General features: G+C 45.3%; 1 protein-coding gene across 1 annotated transcript in view; it reads right to left on the bottom strand.

Annotated features, from left to right (window-relative positions):
- The window catches only part of plxnb2b (plexin b2b), a 117,734-nt gene that overhangs the window by 84,911 nt on the left and 21,453 nt on the right, over positions 1 to 11,370 (bottom strand). Inside the window, exon 2 of the mRNA XM_035664952.1 lies at positions 8,486 to 8,672. The gene's annotated coding sequence lies outside the window, so the exon portion shown is untranslated. The remainder of the gene's footprint in view (positions 1 to 8,485; positions 8,673 to 11,370) is intronic.

Genomic DNA, 11,370 nt, shown 5'->3' with positions numbered 1-11,370 from the left:
ACCCAACCAAGGAACCTTATATACTACCATTATCAATGGTTGACCAGTAGAGATATGCAGGATCCCACAACCCGCCCACTAGCCTAAAATTTTGCTACACGTTGGACAGCCGTCAATGTGTCCACAACCTGAAAGTGAAGACCCGTGGTAATACCTCACCTACATCTTCATTTTGCAACCTTTCAGCCCGATCTATTGTGACGCAACGTCAGGATAGACCAAATGCTTGCCGAACCACACCACACATCCACACGTATATCCCACAGACTCTATCCACTTTCCGCTTGCCGTAGTAGGAGAGCATTGACATAGAGAGACCGCGTCAAACAACATGCAACGAAGGTCCCCCTGCTGGCTGGACCCGAACGTGCAGTCCAACCACGCCTAAACCCCCTTGCGCCACCCAACCCCTCAGAACTTAAGCTATTTCATCTCCATTCGCTGCTTGGGTAATACAAAATAAACCACCAATGATGGACTGAGGCTGGCACCCATCTTTTGTCTAAATAAACAAGGTTCCTGTTTTTTTCATTACCTCACTGGACAGTTGAACTCAAGATACCATATATTTGGCACAGGTTACACAAGTCATTCTAAGCAGCTCTTAAGGGCAGACCGGCTAAACATGCCTAAAAAGCATCACACAAAAAGGGATTTGTACTAGCTCTCTGGGTTTTGTACTATACAAATCCTTGCATCATCTGGGGGGGGGGGGGGGGGGGATCTGTTGCCTTGTGTCTCCAGAGATAGTAGGAATAATGAAAAACTCTGCTGGGACTTCAAAGCAAACGGCTGGTCATTTCCTGTGGTGATGGCTGATATGGGCCTACATGTTCAGGCAACAAGCACGCACACACTTAGTCACACATTCCTGCCAGCCAAACCCCGGCAAATGAACACCACTTCCTTTGATGGTATAGTGGAGCCAAGAAGAAGGAGAAACAAGTCTTTGGACGTGGAATAGATTTGAAAAGCCTTTGTGTGTTGCTGGCAAAACCATCTAAGTGCTTTAGCCACGGCTTTGGGGTCAAGCCTTACGCAATGTGGTTGCAATGCCAGAGACCAGCTGCTGACTTTTTTTTTTACTTTAATTTTGACAGATTTTTCAAATTTGAAACCAGCAATAGGTCACCAAGAACAACATAACATAGAACAAATAGCTGTCAGACAACAGAGCTTTTCTTGGCAGACAGATTAACATATTATAGCAGGAAAAGCAGAGGTATAATTAATAAGATTATTAAGGGCTACATTTCATTTAGGAGTTCCAGTTCCAGAAATCCTGTTTTGTCCATTGTAGCTCACTGGCATGGCTTACTAGGACACCTTGTTGAGCTTTTGATTTATAGTGTTGTTCTTATGTTCTTTCAGCAGAACTGTTTGTATACTTGTTATCAAGTTAGTGGTGTGTTGCACACATTGTGTACCATCGGTCCTGAGGTTTCAGTTAACCATTTTTCACTTAGGCTCTAAAGATGATTATCTGTCTAAACACAAAATCCCCCAAAACAACAAAACACTCAAGTATGGAAAAAGATAGGCAGTTCAGATGTGGCAAATGATGGAGATGTGCGTGTCATCTCAGTGTCAATACAGCATCAATACAGCCCCAACAAGCATCGCAATCTGAGTGGTAATCTATGCGAGTGAGGGAGCGAAGGCTCCTAGGCCAGCACGCTGCACAAACATAAACAAACCTGCAGTGGCTATTTCTGGCCAATCCCGTTTTTTATCATATCATTTAGTTCTGTTATGAAAGCCTGAGTGCCCTGCAGGCTTTTTGCAATTGTATGCGTGTATGTGAGCATGCACCCAGAAGCACATTTCACGTATGTCTCTGTGTCTTGTGTGCAAGTGTGTGCGAGTGAACAAAAATGCACATCTGGTTCCATTCAGGATGCCTGGAATTCTTTGCCTGCTTGGCTCAGATTACTTCCTGAGCCCCCATGCTGGCTGCACAGGAGAGCAGATAAACTATGCCGCTCAACACAATATCTCGCCTATTCAACACGCAACTGGAAGGGTGTAAGTTGAGAAGGGCTACAGGTGAAGCTGAGTTTACAGGCGGGCTCTGGGCATCGACGAGCCTCAAGAGGGAGACTCCTGAGCAGCCAGGTATGCTAATTTACTGCTTCTCAACCCACCGCAGACCTCTCCTTGCACAAGTGGATCCTAAGGGAAGGGCATGTTAAAGGTTCTGCCAGACGGAACAGCACCTCAATATGATCCTAACCCCTCCCACTGATATGCGCTGGGGAAAGCCCCAACAGTGGAGGGTCAGCTCTGTAGAGATCCAGACCAGAGAGACAGAGATACAAGGTCAGCAGACTAAGAACCTTGAGGGCATTGGTTAAGCCAGTTCTGCAGCATAAGCAGGCCTGAACCACATGAGAGGAGAGCTGGATATAACAGATATATTTATTCTTTTCAAAGTCAGAAATCCAACTGAAGTAAAACACTTTTATTATTGTTTTGTTGCAAGAAATCCAATGCGCAGTTATAAAGAACAAGATGATTTCTATTCCAAAATGAAACATCTATACACCTTGGGATCAGTTTGTTCTACACACCAATCTAGCTGTAATTCCTGAACGTCACCTTTCCTTTACATTTCAGAACGCCCTCCTTCCAATTCCCCCACCCTGTTATCTCCCAGGTTTGACAGAGTGATGTCTTCAGCCAAAATCACCTCGTCTCCGGTTCCCCAGGAGATGGAGTGCCGGTGATGTAGACGATTCAATCAGTGAGAAGTGAAAGAGCAGATCACAGACAATACGCCGCGGCCCCATTACCCCCAGTCCTCGGTTACCGCTAGCGACGCTTAGCTCGGGCCCCCACCTAATGGGCCATAATATCATTTTACGCCATGTTCCAGCTCTTTATACTAGCTCCAAACATAACTCTGTCGCCAAGGCACAATAAAAACAGATATATTTCTTTATTACTTCTCACAAAGCATATCACCAGATCTGAGCACCCCTACAAAGGAAACTAATATCTACAGGAACCTGCTCTTTTTCTTGGCTCATTAAGAGCAGACGCACAGTTGTTATTACATTGAGCTGCACTCTGCCGGCCTCACCTCCTCATGCCATTCACTCAGAGTGTAATGGATGTTTTATTATAATCAAATGAATACAATATCTTCACCATAAATAACCCACTGAAAAAGCCATTTTCTCTGCCTTGCAATATGTTTAAATGTCCATCACGCCTCAAGCAACGAGGTGCCACATGTTTAATTCAGAGCCAATGCAATTGCCGTGTTTGCGTGCTACTGTATAGGTGGAAGCAACAACTCGTCTACCCTTTATTCACCTTCACGTCCCCAAGCTGCCCCATTCCACTCAAACAATAATCACACTCCACACTTTCTTGCATAAAGTCATGAGAGTCTCGGGAAGGTTCATTACTTTGCATGATAGTAGGAAGAGGAAATGTCACCTGGGTACTCTGCTTTTGAGGCCATACACTTTCTTCATCTCGCAGGACAAATGCTGTGCTTGTAAATCTTGAGCCAGATGAGCAGAATTTCACTTCAGTGAGGGCAAGTTATTATCCGCAACTAGGGATCATCACCTGCACAGGGTACACGGTGCCATTGTCCTCTAGCCTATATATCATCGGGTCTGACCAGCCGGATCTGACAAGAGATGAGCGAAGACTCGGGCATGAACATGTGTGTTTGTGCTAGTGTATGTGTGTGTGGTAAGATGGAGCAGGAGGGGAGTTGGGGAATCCAATCTCTCACACAGAGGAGCAGAGACAGGCGGGCAGATACGCTCCAGGCCCAGAATAACCCCAACAGTATCCATGAATGAAATGACAGGATTACAGGGGTATTAGAAAACCTGCTGAGATGGTTGATAATGCTGTTTATGGTTGGGCGTCACACCGCTTGCAGGGAAAAAGTCCAACTGTTTTACTAATGAAAATATGGACGAGCTCTTCACATAGTCACCAAGCAGAAAACTCAAGGCCAGGGGTCTTCCTCTCCATTTATAGTAATGGTTTGGCGATGGCAATTTGACAAACATTAACACAAATACTTAAAGATTTATGTCTGTGGTACTATTGTGGTTGAGCTTCTTAAAAAATGAGGACAGTAAACATAAGCCCCGCTATCCTGGTTAAGAATGGGATTATTGTTGTGTCAACAACCCCCATAGATAATAGTAATTACTGCCCTTGTTGCAGCGCCATCAGACTGCAACTTCGCTAGCTGACAGCTTGGTCCTAATTACCAAGAACCACCAATTACTGGCTCCATTTCATTATTTATATTGCTCAGCACACCCAAATAAAAGAGACTTCAGTGACTCTGAACAGTCACATCTCTGGCAGCTGCAGAGGAGCATCGAGAGGACCTGCTGAATCATTGTGTCGTAGTTTCTTCCTGACAATATACTAGTTAGCATGCAAACACATAATTGTTAATGCAAAGAAAGTAAAAGTAAAAACATCAAAAATAGAAACATGATGCCAGGGGCTGCCTATATACCCTTTTTGCCTGCCACAGGAAGTAATTTAGCTGCAAAGGAAGTGTGTTGTCATTTCATCTTTTTTGACTTCCTCTTTATCTTTATCTGCCAACAGGGCTACAGGAGCCTTAGAACCTTCAACTACTAAAACAGTTAGCATGTTATACGTTATTCATATTTCATCCCACTGCGGGATCTATGTTCGAATTGACTCGTCTGCTGCCAAGTAAAAGATGTCTCCAAAAATAAATTAAAAAAACAAACATAAAAACACAATTCTTTATCTGGTGAGTGTATTCAACTATCTGCTAACACACACACCGACTTTCGCAGATGTTTCCCATCACCCTCTGCTGCCAGGCATCTTCCAGTGATGGCTGAGAGGAGGCGAGCGGGGGCTCTGGGTGGGGGTGAGAAATTCTGCTATTCCTGCTTCAGTGAAGTGTGCAGAATCTTGGCAGATCATTGTGGAGATTTGTATGTCTGTGGATTTGATACGAAACTGTTCGAGAGGCTCGTCTGGATTCTGTCTCTCAACATTCCTCCCCTTAAAGTGGGTCTGGCTGTTTAGCTTATGTTCCCATAAAGCCTGACGGCCACATTTCTCAGCCCTCACGGGTGCAGATGGACGATTAACTCAGCAGACAGGTCTTATACCATCATATGAAAGTTAACCATTACAACGCTTTGTTGCTTCAAAAACGTGTGCCTCTGAATAAAGAAAAGCCCACAATCCTCAAATCGGGGAACCAAAACAAAAAGCATATGTATTATCTATACAGATTTCTGCAATCATATACCTTGTTTATTAAAAAAAGACTCTTCTCTATTGGTGACTCAGTGCAAATTCAATGAATCACAAAACCTCTTCAAAAAGCAGCTCATGCTCAGCAAGCTGTAAAGCACATAAAGCTATCACGTTCCAAAAGGACAAGCAGTCTCCAAAAAAGCGATTAAGTACGTACAAAAGGAATCTACCGTCGCGATCCAAAGCGCTTAGCATTTAGATGACAGTTGCGCAGGGCAGGCCTTGTTTGCAGGGGCTGGAGTGGAGCAGTATATGTGGCCCGAAGGCCGGATCTGTTCCAACTGTGCCCTGGCAAGAAAATGTTCAGCCCAGTCAGCCTCGACAGCTTGGATATTCACAGGGGGCGATGGAAAACTGGAGGGCTGCAGTACCACGTGGAGTTGGGGGAGCTTGGAGTAGGAGGGGAAGGGGTGATGAGTCAGGAACAAGGTGTTTTATATTATTTTGGTACCACAAGGACATGGCATTTGCTGTGTTTGATGAGCACAACCAAACCTGGGCTGGTGATGAGGGCCTGTGTTGGCCTGCGGTGATCAAGTTTATCAGCTGGCAGGTATGTCTGGTGGGAGCTAGCAGAATTTTTAACCACTTTTGCACATTCTGAAGGTGCTAGTTTATGTGGGCACTGCAATACCTGGCTTTGGTGATTATGAATTTTTAAAGCCTGGAATTGAATTATACATATATCACCGCAGAGAAATCTAAACAGAAGTGTTCTTCTATGGTTCATGAGAAAAAAAATAACAAACACAGAATGGCCGGGAGGTTTTTTAATCTGTGCATTTTTTCCATTATGACCTTACTATAGCAATGGGCTTTACATGACACATTATCATTTGACAAACCATTGTGACGATTTCGGAGTTTCCATAGATCACAGGCATTAAAGTTGGGATCATCACTTTGGTTTAGTGTGACAAATGAATTATTCACTCTCATCTCTGGGGATGCATAGTTAAACTCTGACTCATTTTGAATATCATAGAAAGGACTTTTGATGTTGGACAGCTTTCTCCTCACTTGATTAACCTGAACCAACTTCAAAAGTGCTACAGTTAGGGTATTGCTATCAGCAATGTTCCAAACAAATGTGGAGCCTTGTTCAAAAACAATATTCTGTATAGGCTTACTCTTTGAAATATTATGTGTCAAAGGTATGACTATCCATTAAATGGCCTTGTTTACCTTTTTTTTTTTGCTAAAACCATCAAAGAAACACATTGGAAAAAGTAAACTAAACAAGTATTTCATGCAAGAATAAGAGTGTGCAGCTCTATAGTTGACTTCACAGATACATGTTCAAAGCATCTAAAAGTAACACAGCAGATAAAAAGGTCAGTGTCACACAAGGGAAAAGAAAACTATAGGTTCTATCTCTCACCACCGCAAAGAAGGACAACTAAAACCAAGAGATTTGTTTGCTTCTGTGCATCCTAATTCATTTATCCCCAAGCACCTATTTGCTCCAGGGTTGTGCCAAGACAAATCCTCATGGGAGAAATGATTGACACCTCCTAATCCTCATGGATAGCAAAAAGCATGTCATTACCATGACATTTACACCATCTTCCGCAGAGTCAGATGAAGCGTGGGAACAACAAAGGGGTAACAACAGTGAACAAAACTCCAAAAATACGAAGTGTGAATTTTTAATGTGCTGTGTTTTGGGTCTCAAGTGAAGCTTAAGTACTCGGAGAAGAAAACCATCTCTCTGCCTAATTTCTATTCATTCAGCACAGCCAGAACAACCACCTGGGGTAGCCTACATTTCAAATGAGCCATATTTTGTTTATCTTTAACACCAGCGGGCAGGCTGGCAGGCATGCAGTACTGGAGGAAATGTGATGGAAAGTGGAGCACAAGAGTTATGACCTAAGCAAACAGCTGATTATGGAGAAGATGAGTGAGAAAAGGATTTGTCTGTCAAGCTAAGCCCTCCACAGATGGACGAATGTAGCACACTAAGAAACCAGCAAGTCCTGAGGCTTTGTGGCAGCTTTTGGTTTTAAACTGTGCCACAAAAACTGTTTAGGAGGAAGTGATTAAAAGTGGGTGAACCCAAATAAAGTATCATGTGCAATTACATATTACTATTCCTCACCTTTTCATTCATCTCACTGACTGAGTGGATCATGGCAACTGTAGTCTTTCCACTCCTGCGTGACGTATGGACAGAAGAAGCGTTTACAGCTGCCTATATAAAACTATTATAGCGGCAGTTAATTGCTGGGGATCTTCATTTAATGAGCACCAGAGCAATTTAATTACTTGCAACCTTTAATAAACAAGCATAGGAACCTACTGGGGTGCGAATAAAGTTTTGACACAATACAACTTATCTTAACTTGTAGGCCAAGACTTGACTTATAATTGGACCATTGTTTCCTGACATACAAACAGTGTTGACTGGGCAGCAATGTTCCACTTCTATGAGCACAATAACAAAAAGTGTTTTCATTGGTGTATTGTGGCACTTGGGGGCTGACCCTTGCCTGTGAAACTCCCAGGTGAGATGGTCAACTATCTGCTGGGTAGCAAAGGTACTGCCCCCTCCCTACTCTCTGCTCTGTACACCCTATCTGCTCAGTCCTTTCCCTAGAGCTCACTATCGCCCCGCTACCTCCACTCTTGTGCTGACAGCCAAACAATGGGAGCCAGGACTGCCTTAACGAGTAGAAAGTTGAGGCTCAACTAATTAGAGGCACCCCACCCCCACCTCTCCCATGCCATTGCTTCCAACCCCTCCTGTTAACTCAGAACAGTGTGATACAGCTTGGCCAGGGCTGGGACTGTTGGGCCTATTGTGAAAGAAATAGGGGCTGGAAGTTGTTTTTCTTCTGGCTGCCGGCCAATGGGGGACCGTAGTAATTGCCCGAATCCCACTGTGGCAAGTGAAGAGAAAGAGTGTGAGGGTGGCACAAGCCAAGGAAAGTGAGAAAATGCTGGGACCAAGTGTGGGAATGAAAGTCTAGTAATTAAAAAAAAAATACAGAAAAAGAATAGACAGATAGAGGCTTGCGGCACACAAGATAAATGTTTATAAGAAGAAACATGGAATGACATGTAGGACAAGTGATACAGAAAAAAGTCAGAGCCTGTGGACTCTTCGCTGTGTGAAAATAATACCAAAAGAAAGAAAACTGGACAAAGCATTGGGAGTGTAAGTGAAAATAAAATGACCTCGGGTGCTACTCACTAGGGAGAGGCAGACAGGGGTGCAGTGAGCGTCTTGGCTGTTGGAGTGGAACAGAGCAGGGTGCAGAGGCGGCTGCACAGTGGGCCCTCACTGGACACTTCAATCACAGGCAGCCAGAGCCCCGGGCAAACTTGGCCAATTAGCCGCACACTGCCGCTGACCCCCAGCTTCATTAAGGGCCCGGGCTCTGGATAAGGGGAAAGAGGAGGGAGGGAGCAGAGGAGAGGATTAGAGAGAGAGAGAGATAGATAGAGTAAACCATCAACACTGGTCAGGTTTGAGAAGACACACACATGCATTTGCACGGACATACGCGCTAGAGGTGAAGCTCAAGGTTACAGATAAACACAATCAACGGTGATAGCACCCTATACCACACATGTACACACTCGCCGTATTACACTCCCACCTCCCTGTGGGTTTACACCCGCAGCAAAGGTGGTGGTGAAGGGGTTAGAGGAATGGAGGCCAGAGGGCATAGCTGCCCCCTCTTTCCCACACCGCTGCACTGACAGCAACAGGTGTGGTGGCCAGTAGACATGCAATTACTAGGCTGAGAATCTGCTCTTTGTGACAGAGACAACGGCAGATCAGAGGGAAAATCGGAGCTAGAGGGGGAGAGGAGAGCAGCAAAGTGGGAGGAGAGGTGAGAGTTGGGGAGGAAGAGAGGAAGATACAGACTGCCGAAACTCCCTGGAGGGGAGAAAGAGAGAGAGGCAGAGAGATTTCGGCTCTTTTCATGGCAAATCCCTCGTCGGCAGCGCGCAGGCGTGTAGAGTGGGAAAAAAAGATCAAAAACCAACACATACAGTAGATATGACACACCTGTTGTACTGCAGTAGAAATACAAATGTACACGCTTTGGTGGTCTGGAGAGACCTCACATACATATGTGCACAACAATGAGACAAAAGGAGGGAATAAACTGACAACATCCCATTTCAATTCAGATTGGGTGGGGCTGTTTGAGGTGCTTTGGGACAGGTTGCGCTCAATGAGCCCTGACAGCAAGACAGTTTTTTGTGTGTGTGTGTGTGTGTGTGTGTGTGTGTTTGTCTGCATTACAAGTGTGTATATCCATGTGGGACCTCAGCTTGCATCAGCCTTGTGATGGAAGTCTCAGCGGTGCTCCAGGGTGGGGGGAAGCGGCTTCATACACGCTCGCTTTCATTTTCTCTGCTCTCCCTCTCCGATTACGGGCGTTCGATCAGGCTAAAGTAATGTTTGTGCGCTTTGCCGCCAGTGTAGCAATAACTGCTGTCAGAAACCTTGCATGCTTGGGTGGAGAGGAGATACTGGCCCTTTATTTAAAACAAGCCAAGGATAAAAGATCAATGGCCCAATTCAGGCCATGAATTGGAGGGAAAAGTTCACAAATATAGTAGGAGATCATGAGACCGAGATATGTGTGGATAGGGGGGAACCGAGAGCGAGGGGCATCTAGCTCATCTGGGTGCTAGTGGCTTATTGATCGGTGGAGACACACAGCTCCGAGCCATTCATCACAGGCCACTCAGGCCCTTAGATAACTCCTATGATAGTGCCCTGCTGCTGAGCAGCTGCAACTGGCCACATCCATTATCCTTCAAAGTAAGCCCCCTAGCCTGGGAACAGGCATGGTGGGGCTGCTGGGTGACAGGCTGGAGGGGAGGGCTGGAATGGAAATGGAAAAGACCAGCCTGTGGTTAGGAGCCTGTGGCTGAGGCTAGTGTATACAAAGGCAAGAGCTGGGGTTGAAGGGCCAGGGTTTTATGAAAAATTGTGCTCTGACAGCCAGAACAGAGATGAGAAACTGTCTGTTTGCACCAAAAAAATGCGACGGCACCATTGTTTTCATTTCTCGGCCAAACAGTATTAGCAAAGCTGTTTTATAGCAGATAGCACACACACCATCTTAGCGACAGGCAGCTCTGAAAAGTGCTGAGTGGCTTTGTGTGTGTGTGTGTGTAAAGAGAAATCCCAGATTGGGCAGGTGGGGATCAGCCATAATGAGCCATACGGGGAGAGAAAAGAGGGAGGGGGGTCGAAGAGAGGGCAAAAAAAAAAAGAAGGGAGGAGGCCAAAGAGCGACAGAGAAAGACAGAGTGAGAGTGATGGAGACGGGCTCAGAGCCAGAGACAAGGCCCCAAAAGAGCAATTACAGGAGCTCCAGAGAAGGTGTGGGCCCAGCCCCCAGGCATAGTTTCACAGAGCACAAAGCCCTGCCAGACATGTATTCACAAGCACATACGCATATACACACACACACACACGAGCCTTAATGGAACAAAAACTTCTGATGAGGAGAAGAAATAAGAGACGACCATGAGTGAATGTCAAAACGGGAAGGAAGCAAGCATGAGGTAGTTGTTTTTAAACCAGGGTCATCTCAACCTCAAACATCACCATGCTATACTCCCCCACGTTTTCACCGCAACATTCTGTTCTGGTCGAAACCTGTTCGCTTAACAGCGTGGCCCGAAACAAAAGCTAATACTCCAGGGCTTAGGTCAGTGTGAACAAAACTTTCAAGTCGATTGTGCTCCGTGTGGTGAGTGCTAAACAACACTGAAAAGTCTGGACAGCCTCACTACATGGTGCCTGTCACGAATACGAGTTCGAAATGGTTTCTGAAGGCAACCCCCCCACACCCACACCCACACCCCCCCACCTCACCATCACCACCACCTTCACCTCCACCTCCACCATTTAAAGGAGAACAGGCTGGAAAGAGCAAGCAAAAATGATAGGAGAAAAAGAAAGATGTGCAAACAGATAAGGGGGAGGGGAAATTAAATTAAGAGAAAAGTTCTCGTGCACCGGTATGCACCATTGATTTCCTATTCTCTTGGAAACATTTAATGAGCTTAAATAGGAGCCTCGTTTGACACTGCCATAGTGACTCT

The sequence above is a fragment of the Morone saxatilis genome, unplaced genomic scaffold (assembly GCF_004916995.1).
Source record: "Morone saxatilis isolate NCDOM2014 unplaced genomic scaffold, NCSU_SB_2.0 Contig2, whole genome shotgun sequence".
Taxonomy (NCBI): domain Eukaryota; kingdom Metazoa; phylum Chordata; class Actinopteri; family Moronidae; genus Morone; species Morone saxatilis.
This window is presented reverse-complemented; position numbering and strand designations above follow the sequence as displayed.